Below are 17077 nucleotides of genomic sequence, written 5' to 3'. Positions count from 1 at the left end.
ATTTCTTTTTTTTTAAACTTCATCAAACTTCCTAGTCTAAGAGATACCTAATTAAACTTCCTGTGTGTTCATCCTGGCTAGCATATTTTAAATAGCACTTCTGTATGAATTGCTGAAAAGCTAGTTTATTTTATATCAAACTTGTTTCATGCATTCCAGCATAATAAGTAGAGACACGATCCCATCTTCACTTGGATCAGATTCACTTTTTAAAAAAAATAATGGTTTGAGTTATTAAAGCAAGAAATACTTATATGCTACATGTGTGGAAAACATTTTGATTTTAAGAAGACATTTGGGAGAGGTTTCATCTGACTTGTGTTGTACATCTACCCAGGTAAACACCAACACCTAAGCTATGTCTCTGAAGTCTTTTTATAGTCAACATAAAAAAAGGCAATTCTGAGTTATTATTCCTCTTATCATGAGGAAGACACTTAAACTGGGTCATATTAATTACACTCTAAAAGTTCCCACTTCCCAACATTCATAATAAAAAGAGTCTAGACAACTGGCTCAGAGGTATATGTCTGCATTCCAGACTTCCAAAACTAGGCATCAGAGACAAATTTGTACTCAAAAAGTCAGAAAAGGAACTAATTAATCGAATATGTTGATTCTGTCTGTACAGTGTGCAGTTTTATGCGTGGTCTTTTGTCTTGGTCTGAAGCAACTCCTATCCACATTAAAACAGTGTTGAAACTGCAAATTTTATGATATGGACTTCTGTTCCTGCTCCTCAGGGAAGTGGGATTAAATTGGCTGTATACAAGAAAATCCCATTTTGTAATCCAGTAGTCCTCCTTTTTATAGACATAAGCTTTTAAATTCTTTAGCAGAAAAGTTAAACCACAGAAAGAAGGGTTAACAGTGTTTATATTAAATATATCACTTTTTTTTTAAATTTGGATGGTAGGAGGGATGGCAAATCTTTTCTTCAATTGCTATTTTATCAGTTTGAATACATCATTAAGAGAGTGGCATCTTCAACAAAGGGGAAAAGAATGAACTTACCTATTTTCCATATTTGTGATAGAAAAGAGTGGCACCATTTTCCTCTCCCTTTTCATCCCCTTGCACATGCAGGTAAACTCTCCTAGTCCAGACTTCTCTGTCAATAGTATCTAAAAAAAACCCCAAAACACAAACCCTTAAAAGATAGAAAATGTCACATGAAGTGGGAACCTCAGTACCTTCCTATTTCTCAGGGTGGGAGGGTGAGCAGGTAGAGGGTATGGGGGTGGTGGACTTTATCAGAATGAAATCAAATCCTTAGACTGCAAAAAATACCTAAATCTTGCTTTGGCTGCATAGAAGACATAAGAGACATGATTTCTCTCTCTCTTCCACAACAAAATCACCCTAATGTAACTACTATCATGTGCCATTTGGATTTTAGGATCCACAAGAGTAGAAGGAAGGAGTGCTTATAAACTTCTAGAAGTGTTCTCTCTTACTGCTCTAGCAGTCTCCTCACCTGCCAAATTAGAGATAACATAACTAGACTTGGAATATGCTAACAGATGAAAAGCATTATTTGATGAAAAGTACATAGGAACTTCTTAGATGAGAAATAGGATGTGCATGGCAAGAACAGAAATATCTCCCCAGTAAAATTACTTTACCTTACAAAAGGAGGTGGTTCAGACATAGTCTTTTGGGGCTTTGTTTGGTTGTTTTCTCTATTCTCTATTTTCCTGTCCACCAGACAACACAAGTGCAAAGACTGGATGGGACAATGTCTTCCAAATTAGGTGCCTAATACGGCCAACAAAGGAAATCAGGATTTTAGGTATTTTGCAGGGTGCTCTAATGAACAGTGGCAGACAGAGGTTCTGGATTTCAAAATCTGGGATGCAGAGAATGTGCTGTGTCTGCTCCCATGCCCATTGCCAGGGAACCATCAACCCATCAAGTTTATCTGCATAAGCCAAGTGTGAACACCAGCAAAATGCCAGACAGGGAATACAAATTACAACTTCCAAGGAGTAAGTATCTTGTCTGTCACACTCCCAGGATAGTCCTAGCAGAGCCTCAGGCTCATTGTTCATATGTGAAACCCTTCACAATTAATCATTAGGCCCAGATCCCTGTATCACCTTTAAAACTAAAGGAACTTCCTGCTGAGGGGTATGGGATACAGTGTGGTGAAAGAACACATTACAATTACACAGAATTTATTAAGGCATGTTTCAAGGAGGAAACAAAGGTGGGGAAAAGGTAAGTATTTATGTGATTTGGGAAGAAACAAGTGTGGGAAATAGAGGATGTAAGCAAATGGGAGAGTCCATTTGCAGGTAAGCATGAGCTGGTCAGGACACTTCCTGGCCATGCCCTCACCCTGATCACTCCTGTCTGTCACGTCTCCTTGTCAAATTTCCTTTGTTGTTTTCTAGGAGAAGGCTCTCCACCCCATGACCATGTGCGTGTATGGGTCTGTGGTGTCAACTGGAGTGAATCAAGCAGAACAAGCCAGCAGGGAGTGGATCAGGATTAAGGGGGTGTGTGGATGTGCCAGCATCTGAGAAGGCTGGGATCCAGAAACTGCGACTGGTCAGGCTGGGCAGATGAGCTCAGTATCTGCCCTGAATCTTGCAAATCTTTCTTCTGACAGACTTCCTGCTCACCCAAAGCTAAAAGCAGGATGAGCCATTGTTCTCTGTGCTCATGAGAGTGCTCTGTGTGTCTGTTCTTTGTGTGGACAGACGTATATATATGTGTACATAGACGTGTATATATATGTGTACATATACTCAATGTAGTGTAAATTGTCTGTCAGGAATAGACACTCAGCCTCCTTATAGGAGAGACTGCAAGACTGAGTCAGAGGTCTTTTCCAACCTTCTATGATTCTATGAAATCATGTCTAAAAGATGGCCATAGAAGACCTGAGCTGTGGAAGAGGAGGTTCCCAACACACCCTATCAGGTAATTCCAACTGCAATTATTTGTCTGAAACTAGAAATAGTGTGACTGGCTGTCACTGAAAAGCCAACAGTAAATGGGTAATAGAATTTAAGGTTGGTGAGTAAGTGTAGCCACTTAGCTACACAAAGAAACTGTCTGTCAAAGTCCAGTCTTTAATCATTGAATGACCCTGGAAAGGTTTTTTAAATTGTTAAATGAGTTTGGCCATGTATAAGGTAGTTACTAACCTGTTTTATGGGAATACATTGAATAGGTATTGATAAAGAAGGTGGTAATCTAAGTGAGAAGGGTGACATCTCTGCACTGGATTAGAACAAAAGACAATGAGATTAGTTTTCATACTTTCAAGAGAGGTTAATTACAAAACACTAACAGAATTTCAATAGGTTTTAAATTAGAGATATTTCAGATTATTTCCGAGTGATCCAGGGTCACCTAATTCGCTGATTTCAGCACTGGAAATCGGTTCTGATCATAATATGGTTTTATAGTTCTTTCATTGCATTAAAATAATTCTGAATGTGTAAAATATCTAACAATGCAACATATAGACTGTATTTACATTCTTAACTTTGTAACATCTGATAACCAAAAAAAAGGAGACATCATAGTGGCATGTCTTACTCAGTGCACTGTTTTGCAGACGGGCTGGAAAATTTTCTTTCTTTCATTGCCTGATATACATTTTGATAGGTTTTATGCCTATTTCAAAGAGGATAAAGAAGCCTAAATAAGAATTTTATATTGAAAGATAAATTTTTATTTTTTTTTTAAAAAGAACAAACTTTTTTGTTTCCTGCTTTGACAGTTTGTTAATCTCTTTGTATCATAGAAAGGACTGCCAGAAAGAGGATGGACCAAAAGCCAAAACTAGGTGGTGCGTACACAGTACAAAAGAGAGAGTTGGCAGGTCCTCAAAACTGATTATTTAAAATCTATTTTCTAGAAGATCTGATAAACTGAATTTCCACAACCTGAAATGGACTATTACGTAAAGATATCCCCAGGCACTGCTTATAGTCAACAAATCAAACAGAGCTTTTATCAAATTTGATCAACAAGCTGTAATCTCTTTAAAAATTTTCCAAATCTGTTTAAGCATTTTTGCAAGCCTTGTATAGTCTTACAGTACATGACCTTCTCTTTCTCTCCTTCTCCTTTGTAAAGAACTTAATTCAATTTGTCTGCTTAAAAGAACGATCTTGTAATACAAAAGTAGCCCAGATTAGGAGTCCTCTAGAACTCCAGCATCTAGAATCACTATTTGTGCCATAAGATACAGTGAAATGATGAAAATCATTCAAAACAGAAATTACAAACTGCCGAATTAACTCTTGACTCCTTTTGTACTGAGTTGTGTAGTATTTTTGCCCACCTGTCGCATGATCACATTGCCTACCTGTCAGTCTAACTTGTGATTTCCATTTAAATTTTAAACAGAGGTGAATACATTCTGTAAGGGGATAAGAGAGGTTTAACTTGAGAGGAAGGCAGAGAAAACTTGGCCATTGTCAATCCCCACTGGAAGCAAGTGACTGAGCAAGTGGAACCTGCAGTTGTCAGATCAATCAGCATTCAGGAAAGTCAGACACAGCCATGGTACAGCTCTGACTCCTTCCCAGGTGACAGACCAGAACACTGTGAAGGGTGCTTTGGGGCAAGGAGAGGAAGCTGAGTTTAAATGCCCAGGAGGCACCACGGACATAAAGGTGCTGCTTAGGGGCAGTGATGTGAAGCATCATAAAATTCTTTTCCTGAGAAAATTTGGGGTCAGTATTATGGGTTGGTCTAGGAGACAAAAACAAAACCAGAAAATAAAACCAATAGAGATCTGCTCTTCCTGAAACTTTTTACTTTAAAGTCTATTATTTCCCTTTTCCCTTCATGTGCAGATTTGGAAAACTCTTTAGGCCTATTTCTTCTCAAAAATATTGGATTTTTCTATGTCCTGCAGCAGCAAGACTTGCTTCTCCCTTCATTGGCATAACTGAGATAAACACTAAATATAGTACAATTAATCAGTTATGCCAAAGATAATTTTGGCTTAGTGTGGGTCTAACAGGCAGAGCACTGAAGTGCCCCTAAAAGCTGATATAGCTGAATGTCACACTGCTCTGCAAAAATACTGTCTTGTGTTTCAAAAACTGATACACTGGGGGCCCCTACATCAAAGTGTCTCATGAGGTGTAAACACATACCATATTGTGAGTCACATTTTTTCTTTGGTTGCTGGTGTTCTGATTCAATTCTTCGTCATAGATATGCCACTGTAGAGCATGTAGGCATGTATTTTTCCACTGTGCTAAATAATAGGAGACTCATATTTGTGGAAAATAGCAGAATTAGCAAGTATTTCTGGTATACTACACAATAAATATCTTTGATATAAAGGTGGGCAGCTGCTTCTTTATAATCTTGCTTGTCAGAAGATGCTGTACTCGTTTCCCTCTGCAATTTTAGTACTGCTGTTCAACGAACTCATAAAAAGGTAGTTTCATCATCTGTAAGAAATTTATTATTCACTGGTTCCATTTCATAGTGCCATAGTTGTCATACATCAGAGTTAATAGTAATTGGCACACGTTTAGCAAGATTATAAAAGGTTAAAATAGGCATGCAATTTACAAATATTTTCCCTGAATAAATGCCTTTACTGACAAAGTAGGGAGTCTCTCCTCTCCCTCTCCCTCTCCCTCTCCCTCTCCCTCTCCCTCTCCCTCTCCCTCTCCCTCTCCCTCTCCCTCTCCCTCTCCCTCTCCCTCTCCCTCTCCCTCTCCCTCTCCCTCTCCCTCCCTTCCCCACAGTTATTTTATAGTTTTATGCACACTGAAATACCCCTGAGATAAGGTCTGAAGTACCTCTCTTCCTTCATTCCCTTCTACACAGCCAGTAACTAGCAGTCCTAGAGATTATGATACTGCCTGGAGAGGTAGAATTTGTGGAGTTAAGCTACACCAGAGAAAATGAGTCAAACATGAGTCTTGCTTCACGACTCTTTGGGGAGGGTGCATTAAACACCATGTTATTCTTTTCCTTAAAGGACAAGACTGACTCATAATTAGTTGTTTAAAAAAACACAGTGTAGGCTTATCTTCAAATTTATTATTTCCCTCTCAACAACAGAACCTTCTTGAGAATTTGAGGAGATTTTTCTGCATCAAATACCTAACTCCAGAGCCTGCAGTGTGCCTTTACAAACTGTCATCCTGGTTTTCCTACGACTTGATAGAGGTAGACTCTAAAGTGCATTAAGAGTCTTCTGCACAGAATCTAGAAGCGTTGTAGAAGCATAGAAGGGCTTTTTTTCTCCTAAATTTTATGGCTTTAAGAGACCTACACTTAGATCCTCAGCTCAATCAACAAAAATATAGACCAGGTAAAAATCCGTGACTTATTTCACCTATTTTTGCTTTATATACTACATTTTTCAATATAAATTTATTTTTTCTTTTACTGTATGTTACAGTGATTTTTTTTTTCTTCCAGGAAATCTAAAGAACTTATGGTTACATAAGGCATGCAAATATGACCAAAAGCAGGTAATTAAATCCTTCAAATGCAGATATCAGAAAGACACTTATTTTATGCTTCCTTTTCTATAATAATAGTAATACTTAGACCTTTTAACTTCCTGAGTATCAGTGAAGAAATACAAGTTCATTTCAAGTTAACAGAGAGTTGTACTCCATATATGGAGAACTTGAAATGATTATGTTCTGCCATCAAAATGGCTAAAGGTGGAATTTTGTGGCTGGCTAGGCATCATAGTAGTTTCTTATCAGAGCAGAGCTAGTGTTTGTAAAGGCCATTAGTTACCAGTGGTTATCCTTTCATTTACTCTCCTCCCTGCTTTTTTTAAACATGTGGATCTCAGAAAAATATTAGTTCATAGTCATAAAATCATAGAAGAGTTTGGGTTGGGAGAGACCTTTAAAGGTCATTTAATTCAATTCCTCTGCAATGAGTAATGACATCTTCAACTAGATCAGATTTCCCAGAGCTCCATCCAACTTAACCTTGAATGTTTCCAGGGATGGGGCATTTACCATCTTACTGGTAAATCAACTTCTTCCAGTGTTTCATCACCCCTACATAAACTCTCTTCCTTATATGCAGTCTGAATTTACCCGCCTTTAGTTTAAAACCTCTAGAATTATTGAAGGTTGGCAATAAGATTTCCCTGGAGCCTTTCTTCCTGCCAGCTGAACAAATGTAGCTCCCTCGGCCTGGCCTCATAGCAGAGGTCCTGCAGCCCTGTGATCATTTTTGTGCCCTATGCTGAACTTGCTCCAGTAGGTATTTCCTGTGCTGAGGACACCAGAGCTGGACACAGTACTCCAGATGGGATTTCTCAGGAACAATGGAGAAGGAGAAAATCACCTCACCTAACCTGGTGGCCATGCTTTAGGTGTGGTCCAGGATATGGTCAGCTTTCTGGTGCACGCTGTCAGTTTGTGTCGAGCTTTCCATTCACCAGCATGCCCAAGTCCTTCTCCTGCAGGCCCTCAATTCATTGATCCCTCAGCCTGGATTGATACTAGGGGATTGTCCTGACCCAGGTGCAGCACTTTGCACTTGGCTTTATTGAACTTCAGGACCTTTCCATGCGCCCACTTGTCACACAAGTCCATGTCCCTCTGCATGGCATCCCATCCCTCATGTGTGTCAACTGCACTGCTCAGCTTGGTGTCATCTGCAACCTTGCCAAGGGTGCACTTGCATCCCACTATGTCATTGATGGAGATATGAACAGTACCAGTGCCAGTACAGACCCCTGAGGGACAGCATCATCACTACCTTCATCTGGACATTGAGCCATTGACCACTACTCTTTTGATGAGCACATTCAACCAATTCCTCATCCATGGAACAGTCCATCTATCAAATCCATACTTCTCCAATTTAAAGAGAAGGGTGTTGCTGGAGGCCATGCCATAGACCTTACAGAAGCCCAGATAGATGGCATTCATGGCTTGTTTCCTGAGTAGCTCTACTGTCCAATTCAATATTGTTGCCATGCAAACCAACTGCCAAAATATTGCACAATAGATAGCTTTAAAGACAGGTTCAAAAGCCATGAGAAAGATCAAGTAATTTAACTGGTATTTGTTGCATAATCCTATCACTGGTATTAAAATTTGCCATGCATAGCATTTCACTTTAAACCCTGCTGATCTGCAGAGAATTCAATAACCTGCTGGAGTACAAAAACAAGCATTCTTATGTCTAATAAAAAAAACAGAGAAATTATTTTATGGCGCAAGACTCTGGAAATGCCTCTTCCTCTCTATTGACATTAAAGGGCATTTACAGATAATTTTCCATGTAATTTAGAGTTCTCTCCCAAACTGTAGAAGTATCAGCCACTCCAGATCTCATGTTTGGGAAACAGGGTGAAACAATATTTGGGGAAATATTGAGAGCTTAGGAAGAGTTCATGGACGTTAATTTGTATGTAAAGAAAATTGGAGAAGGTAAAACTGAGAAAGGAGTAAAAAGAACATTTTAGCTGTCAGAGCAGACTGTGATGAAGTTATGGGTCAGTCCCTAATGGGTAGAATGGACTGTATCAAAAAGAAAGGTGCTCCTAAACACAGGGAAATCTGTCCATTTTCATTTTCAAAAGCAGGCGTTTGTGCTTTTGCAGATAGATAACTGTACAAGCATATTAGAGAGTTATTTTTGTCAGATCCAGAAACAGTTCAGAAAATGTTTAGTAGTTCATATCTTCAGAATGTATCAGCATGCACATGAAGATATTTGCAAACTCATTTAGAAGCTTGTTAATTTGAGGAAAAAAATCTTAAATTTGATCAGTATCAGGAGAACATGAGGTTATGGCAAAAAAATGTTTAAATGAAGTCAGAGAGATTCAGTCAAATGTTAGAAAATTATTTTGTGGCTCTTTGATCCAAAGTTTTTTTTTTCAAAAGCTGTTCCATATCTTCCATACAACCACGTGAGAGACTAGAGAGAGAGGTTTACTAAAATATTAATAAGATCCTAAAACACACTAATTCCCAGAACATATGAATAAACCTGTCATTATATTAATCAGATCCTAAAACACACTAATTCCCAGAACTTATGAATAAACCTGTCATTGTTGTTGTGACATTTAGAAATGCTGCCAGACAATCCCAAACTCTCTCCCCCTGAATTTTACAGGGAACTTCAAGTCCTCCTTTATTTGAAATCAAAATTCACATTACCTAAGGTTTTACTGGATATTATGCAGTCACAGAAATGAAATCATCTTATTGGGGAAAAAGAGTATACACTAGGTATATTTTATATCTAGGGGAGAATCACTAAAAGAAATTCTGTGTGTAAAAAATATCACTTGAATTCGTGGATTTGAGCAAACTATTTTATAATTTGCTCTACTGCTGCAGTACAGACTAGGGGTAAAGATAGTGTTTAAAAATTGTTTTCCAACTGGACAAAATAGCAAATAATGACTTGTTTTCCTTCTTTATAATATACCACAAATTTGTGCTGTTAAGAAAGAGTTTTTTATAGCTCAGCCTTTCTGCACTTTAAAAGCCATAACAGAGAAGATATATCTCTGTCAAAATAAATCTCTTGAAGTACAATATGAAATAGTATATTAGCACAAAGAAAAAGTGAATGCATGAGGAATTCCATAAAGATGTGCTCTTCTACTGTGTACAGATGGTCAGATGCAATTTAGTTTGAAATCCATCATATATGATCTGGTATGATTCAGCTTGTCAAATTAAATTCTTGACAGGCTCAGACTTTAAAGAAGTACTAAAGCTTATATAACAGCAATAATTGGTCAGCACAGGTCTATTTTCAGAAGCATCTGATCCTAACCAACTTTGAAAACAGGAGCATTTTGGCAGAAAATGATTGATCTCAGAAGCCAGACTTAAAGACATATGTCTCTTTGGATTTAAGCTTATGCAAAACAAACAAACACAAAACCAACCAACCAAGGAAGCTTAAAAACCAAAACCAAACTCCAAACAACCAAATCCAAAAGAACAAATCCAAAAAGCCCACAGGACTTTAGAAAATTGAATTTTATTACCTAAATGAAATTGGAGAGCTTTCCTCCTCTCTCAGAGCTCAATATTTAGAAGAATTTCTGAGATATTATCATTGCTTTCAGAGAATGGAGAGTAGTGTTTTCATTGGTGTGAGATCTTGGAACTGTGCTAAGATTGTAGAAACCACAGTTGTACTAGAAGACAAAGGGAAGGGACATTGTAAGAACTTTACAAAGGAGCATAACAGGAGCAATGGTTGCTGGAAGGACTCTGTCAGAAGTTCCAGGCAAAGAAGTGCTTCACTGTAGTGACCTATTAGAGAGACAAACATTGGGCTACAGCTGGCCCTATGGAGAGATAGCCCCCATTGTCCTTTCCAAAGTTAAAAAAAAAAAAAAAGGCAACATATAATATTTGACAGTGCAGGAGAGTTAGAATGAAGCATGGACTGGTACAGCCAATGCACAAAGCTCACATGGATAATCTCCAGCCCAGCCAGCCTGCCTGCTCTAGACATGCCTTTTCCAGTTACAACACTAACAGTATGCCCAAACTGCCTTCTCCATAGCACAGTCATCTTCTGTGCACCTGTGCTCATCTCTGTAACAGCAGAAACATTTCTGGCAATATATTAGCCATCCTTCTGCCACATTTAATTCAAAAATATCCATTGGGTCTGCAGAGGCATGCTTGACACAGCTTGACATATGAGATGTGTGCTATATATTTTTATTTGAACGTTTGTTAGTAAACATGCTTAATTTAACATTAAGATTTCTTTATAAACATAGAAAAATCCATTTAGTGAAATAATATTCAAAATTCTTCAATAAATATGCTTCTATATATAATTTGGGTTTTTAGAAGTTTTGGGGAATGCCTACAAAGGGACAGGAGATATAAAATTTAGTACCCTATACTTGCTAATTTTGGACAAATACTTTTTTTAAAAAAATTTTAGATTATGTTGCATACTAAATCCTGCATACTGGAAGAAAATATAACAATACTTGGAAAATGTACAGTAAAGATAGGCTGTGACATTAAAACACAAGACACTGGGAAATTTCCACGTGAATTTTTATTCATGTTCCTTCTTTACATCAGTACAGCCCCCAACAGGATACCAGCTCCACAGAATGACTACTAAAGCAGCAAAATACGGAGATCTTGATAGTATGGTATAAGAAAGAGGCCAGACTTATAAATTAATTTGCTATCTGGTTGCTGGAGAATATGACAAATATCTCATGTGGATGCTTTTTCGATTCCACCTGTTAGTGTTTTCTCATAGGCTACTTGTTTAACAACCTTCTTTTTAGTAATAAAAATTACTAAATAGCAGATACATTGGGATTTTTAAAGCACTAACGTTGAGTATAGCTGAATTTTATTCTAATGTATTTTTCTCATATAGTCTGAATTATTCAAATTATTTAATCAGGGCTTTAAAAAATTAGGCTTGTAGACAAAATCTCAGCTGAGGTTTAGTGATTTTTTTTCCCCCTCACAATAAAAATAGGGCTTTCAGGCCCAATGTTTGCCAAATGTTTCCATAAGCAGAGAATATTTTGCTCCCCTTTGTCACATGCTGTGAATTATAAGACTAAATAGATTTGGGAATTTTAATAAAGGCAGAAATGCAGTTGTTTCATGCATAGCCTAATCACTAGGATGTTCTTTGTTTAATTAAAATGTCAAGAAGGCTATTAGGAGGCAAAGACAAAAGCAAAAAAATGGCTTGGGATAAATAGCCCTCTACCAAAACTCCAGGAATACTCAACAGCTATTCATTTATGTTCTCTGCTTGTGATCCTCTGCTGAGTTCACCAGACTGGCACATTAAAGGGTCAAGAGAAATTGTGCAGCTAAACTGGCTTTAAATTGCATAACTCTTTAAGCAAGGAGCCAGACTCAGGGCTCTCTCAGAGCCCATTAGTGAGTGAAGCTGGGAAGGTTGTACAGGTCTCTGGAAAAGGCTAACAAGATTTTAGATAATACTATTGTGGATATAGATCTTTGCTCAGAAAATTTTTATTCTTAGTTTTCACTAAAGAAGCTGTCTGTCTACTCTGTCCCCTCCGAACACACAATCTTGTATGGAAGATATTGTCTTACAGAGAATTAACTTGAGAAAATCTGATCAATGGACAGCTTATCCTATCCCAGTGGAGCCATAAAGATTTGAATTTTTCATAAAATTTCATGTACCAGGTAGTACACACAGAAAAAGAAGGCAGGGTATAAATGCATTAGGTCTCTAACTGTGGCATACTGGATGCTGCTTGTAAAGTTACCCACACTTAATGAAGGAAGAAATTAAATTAATTGTCCAAATGCAAGTACCATACTTGACCTGACAATATAACCCAAAAATGCTCTGTTATTTGTGATATAATCATTCCTGTAGAAGACACAGCTTATTGTGCTGATAGACCTTATTCTAATTGACTAAAACTTCAGCTAGGATAAGGGTGAGCATCAAGTGTAGCTGCACTGAAAAAGCTAAAAGGCCCAATGAAGTGTACTGCTGCAGCTTTTTAGAAAAAAAGTTTGTAAGAGTAAAAGTATTTGATGACCAAATTGTGGAAAATAAAACAACAGAAAAAGAAGTAATATTCCTTGTGGAAACTGAAAATATTTCTGACTGAAGTGAGACTTTCCCATTTTTGCAGTCTTGAATATTAAAGCATGGTTTGTAGGAGAGTCCTTGTAACCTTTCATATTATTTGCAAACTGAACACATGACAAAACTTCCGTTTCAAAACACAGACTTCTAATCAATACAGTGGTGATTGACAATCAGTTTCTCAAAAAGATGAAGTTTTCAGCCCTCTCATTGGTGTTAGTTCTGGTACTCAAATCCTCCAAAATGTATGGTGCCTAATTTAGCTTGCGAAGTCAGCACACAACATTGATAATGGAATACACCCATGATTTCTTCAAGATATTTGACCTTGAAGTGGGAGTAGGAATCCCAAGATGTTCCTGCATTTTACATCATTATTGGGGACAACTTGCTGTGGAGATTGAGCATCGCTCGTCTTATTTGATACCTCTTCAACTGACAGCTGATACCACTTCATCAGAGATCCTTTGAAGAACACTTACATGTCTCAATTAGTACATCTGTCCAGTTCCAACAAGCTACAAGCATATATTATATGACCAGGTAGAAGGTGTCTATGTGAGTGGTAAAGTTTATGCTATATGGAAAGCATACTCCTTGGAACTAAACATTAAGACACATCAGAACTCTTTACGGTTTAATAAACTAGTATTACTAAGCTAGGGAGTAAAAATTAATGTGATAGCTGGGTGGCGTGATAACATATTGCAGAGATAGCAGACATTAGCTTTGTTTAAAAAAAAAAAAAGATATTAGAAAGAACTTCCATTTATTACAAAAGGAATTTCATAGGTGCCTGTTTCAGAAAGTTTCTAAAACTGCACAGTTGTTGGCAGAAGAGCAGATAATTTTTTTGTCTTTGAATGTCCTTTTTTCCAGCACCATGATGGCTGGAAAATGAAAAGCTGTTTGGAAATTATGTGCATATCACTTTGTCACATCATAAAATAATTGATACAAAGAACAATTTTCTGTAAGCACAGTGCAATCATACCTACAAGTTTAACTGTGTGTGATGCATTTTGGTCATGAGTTTATAACACCAGTTGCATCAACACACCATGGAAACCCTCTATTGCCAAAGGCTTTGTACATCTCCAAGCCTCCTGATTTACTGTAAGAATTTTGCAAAGCAGTCCCTGCATCTGGGTAGTGGGTTTTTTCTTTTCCCCCTCTAAAAGCATTTCTTAATAGAAATGGCATTTTGCTTTAAAATGTCCCAGCAAATTTTCTGAGATGCCATACTGGTTTTTATTGCACCACATACAAAAAGGGTGCTGGATTATATGGCAAGGGCAAAAAAAGTATGCTTAAAGTCTTATTCCTATTTTTTTCCCCTTCATGGTTCTCATTTCATTATATTTTAGAACTCATTTAGATATATTTTAGGTCCTTTCCAACCCAGACTATTCTATGATTCTATCAATTTATGATTCCATAATTCTATAGTTCTTTTAAAAAAGATATTTTCATTGTTTTGGTTTTAGATCCTCTGTTTTACTCTATTGTCTCCTCACTAAAGTATGTATTTGTACTAATTCTCAGTATTGAATAGATAACTGTTCTGAATCAATACTGACTAAAATGAAACTATTAAAAGTTGTTTGAATTCAAATGACAATCCCACCTCTTATAAACAAAGCTTTTATTTGTAACTAGAATATCAAATACAGGCATACAGAATTTAAAATTAAATTACATATAACTAAGAAAAGAACTCTATTCTACCCCCTCCATCCCCTCCTCAGTAGAAGAATTTGTGCTTTACATTCAAGCCCTGGCCTATTGCCAGAGGCCTGTGAGCTCTCTTTCCAAATCCAGCTCACCCATGTTATATTACAGAATTCTACTGGGTAAGCTTTGGCAGAGGATATCAGCCAATTTTTAAACAGACCAAGTAATCTCTTCTTCTTAACCTGTTTAGAATAAAACCTCAAGTTCTTATTCTCCAGCATAGCAACTGAATGATAATATGGGAAGAGTCCAAAACTGGCTGTTGAATTTCTTCACTAAGAAAATGTCTACAGTTTGTAGACATTTGGTGTTTGTTTCTTGGTTGGTTGATGGGTTTTTCCTATTATTTAACAAGTTAGGCTTTTATTTTTGGTTTTTAAGAGGTAGACTTTTCAGCTATAATGATCTGATTTGTTCCTTTGGGAAGTCAAATTGTTGCGAAAAAACCCCAGCAGCCCTAGAAATACCTCTGTCTGTGCAAGACTTTCAAAATAAGAAACTGGCAAGCGGTTTCTAATTCTGAAGCTATGTTAATGAATTGCCTGTGATTATTACAGACCAATGGACAAATCTTAAGGGGGAAGTCTGCCTGTTAGTCATATGTGTAATCCCCACACAATATTTACTACTATTGGATCTGAAGCTATATTTCCCCAAGTTCCACTTAGATTTCCTGTTTTTCCTCAAGCACACTGAAGCTAATTATTGTGGAAGAACTTCCCAAATTCTTCAGAGTTAATTATCTGGAGTTAATTACCTGATCATGTCTGAAACTATATCACAGACATTCGATGCCAAATCACCCCATTTACAGTAGTGAAGCATAGCAGGGAACTCTTTTATTTAAAAGATCCTTAAAAATAATACTCAGAATTTTTCAGAACACTAAGGGAATGCTAGCAAGGATTTTCATTTGAGCTCAGCCTAGGCAGCCAAATCATTATTCATAATAATTATTTTAAAGCATCCACAAGATAAGGTCTTGACAGAGGAAAGCTTTTAGAAGTCAATTACTCTTCTTTTTCGAGCAAAGCAAAAACATAACGGTCTCTGTTTTTCCTGAGAAGGTCAGGACATGACTATGGAATAGCTGTTGGAAATAGTTGTCACACCAGGCACTGAAAGACAGAAACATGAAAAGAAAGAAAAAAATGAACTTCTGGAAAGTAAAAAATCTTTAAAGAAAACCTTTTTTATGGGTATGTTACTCTATTTCACACTGATATTATGTTCAGTTTCACATGATTAAGATTAGGAAAACAAAGAAAAGAAAGTCAATAAAAGAAAACAATGAAATATAGATAAAAGTGGAGGAGAGTCAATGTCAAATTGTAAATTATTTCTACTGGCACAAAAAACAGTTATAAGGTAAATCAAAATTATTCTGAGGAAAACAGAGACAACCCAGTTTGAAGCCCCATTGTTAAAACAAATCTCAATCAATCAAATGATTAATTCTACCTTCCCAATGTGTCAGTTACAAATGACAACAACTGGAATCAGTGGATTATAATTTGTCATCTCTTTGAAGTCTCAAAATTTGATGATAGGCAAAATACCAATGCAGCTAACAATTGTTGGGCAAAATATTATTAATATTCTGCTCCATGATAATTTTCTTTCCTTAAAGAAAGAGACATCATTTCAATCAAATCACAGTTTTGTCCTTCCAAGGGCAAAATAAATCATTAATCACTAATATGTTCAGAGAAACCTTTCACTTCTACGTATCTGAATTCGCTTATACATCTTTGAAACTTTAAATGCTGTGCTTTAGTAGTCATAATAGATATTCCTGTTTGAACATATTTTCTATTAGGTATTTTACACAATATTGTGTAGTAGTAGAATGCTTTGCAAATTATTGTAACTGCATAAAGATCAATGGAAAATAGAAACTTGCTTAATTTCTCTAATGTGAAGAACTTAAAGGCACAAATATTTATTAGGTCTTATCTAAGCACATGTAAAATGTCTTTGTTAGTACATACATGATAAACAGTAGTTGAAACTTTGATCTGTACAATACACTGAATTTTCATCAGTCACGTATATTGTTCTTTATTAATGTTTATTAATGTGCAATGCTCCAGTATCTTTTGTAGTCCACTTTTTTGCTTTCTGTTTTCTTTTTAAATAATGGCCTTATAAATGGCAACTTCCATTATCTCCAGTTTTTTGCTCAGAATTTCTTTTTCCCACTTTTTTTTTTTTCCTGAGAGTTTTTGGGCCTCTGATGTATTTCCAGAAATCCTTTAAACATTACTCAATAAGGAACTCTGCTGACAATTATATTGAGAGAAGTTTCTAAAGTCTACGGGTGATTCTTCAAAAATTTATTTCTACAACTACCATGTAGATTTATTCAATTTATTGAAAATGTGAGACTTGCTGGGGACAAGCAAACAGCCACCTCAAAAGTTAATTTGAGAATTGTTGGAATAGGAGTACTCAGTGTTCAGTACTGTCAAAGCACCCTTTTCTTTATCAGTTTATTCAGAGACTAGCACAGACAGCTACACATAATATCATATTTTAAAGCCTTCATATGAAGTCTGCATGTATTTCTGGAAATATTGCTCATCCAAGTACAAACTATCATGCTCAGCAAAGTTTTGTGAAATATATTAAACAACTGCAAAATTCCACCTGACTTTAAGTTCCCAGTTCAAGGGTCCACCACCTCATCCAAAATTGAAGAAAATTAATAACATTCTTCTCTAATTTTTTCTGATTATTCATATGTATTATGCCCCCCAAAGTCACAGTT

General features: G+C 36.6%; 1 long non-coding RNA gene across 3 annotated transcripts in view; it reads right to left on the bottom strand.

The window, feature by feature from the left end:
- The window catches only part of LOC135301752 (uncharacterized), a 44432-nt gene extending 38553 nt beyond the window's left edge, over window positions 1–5879 (bottom strand). For 2 of the 3 annotated variants that reach the window (XR_010363480.1, XR_010363482.1), the window contains exons 1-2: window positions 5127–5420; window positions 1015–1124 (exon numbers count right to left, since the gene is read on the bottom strand). This is a non-coding gene — a long non-coding RNA (uncharacterized LOC135301752). Of the gene's footprint in view, window positions 1–1014; window positions 1125–5126; window positions 5421–5786 lie in introns of those variants that run through there. The other variant, XR_010363481.1, reaches the window with a different exon arrangement.
- Window positions 5880–17077: the final 11198 nt, after the last annotated feature.

This window comes from Passer domesticus, chromosome 5, assembly GCF_036417665.1.
Source record: "Passer domesticus isolate bPasDom1 chromosome 5, bPasDom1.hap1, whole genome shotgun sequence".
Lineage (NCBI taxonomy): Eukaryota > Metazoa > Chordata > Aves > Passeriformes > Passeridae > Passer > Passer domesticus.
The sequence above is the reverse complement of the archived record's forward strand: the minus strand, read 5'-3'. Positions and strand labels throughout refer to the sequence as shown.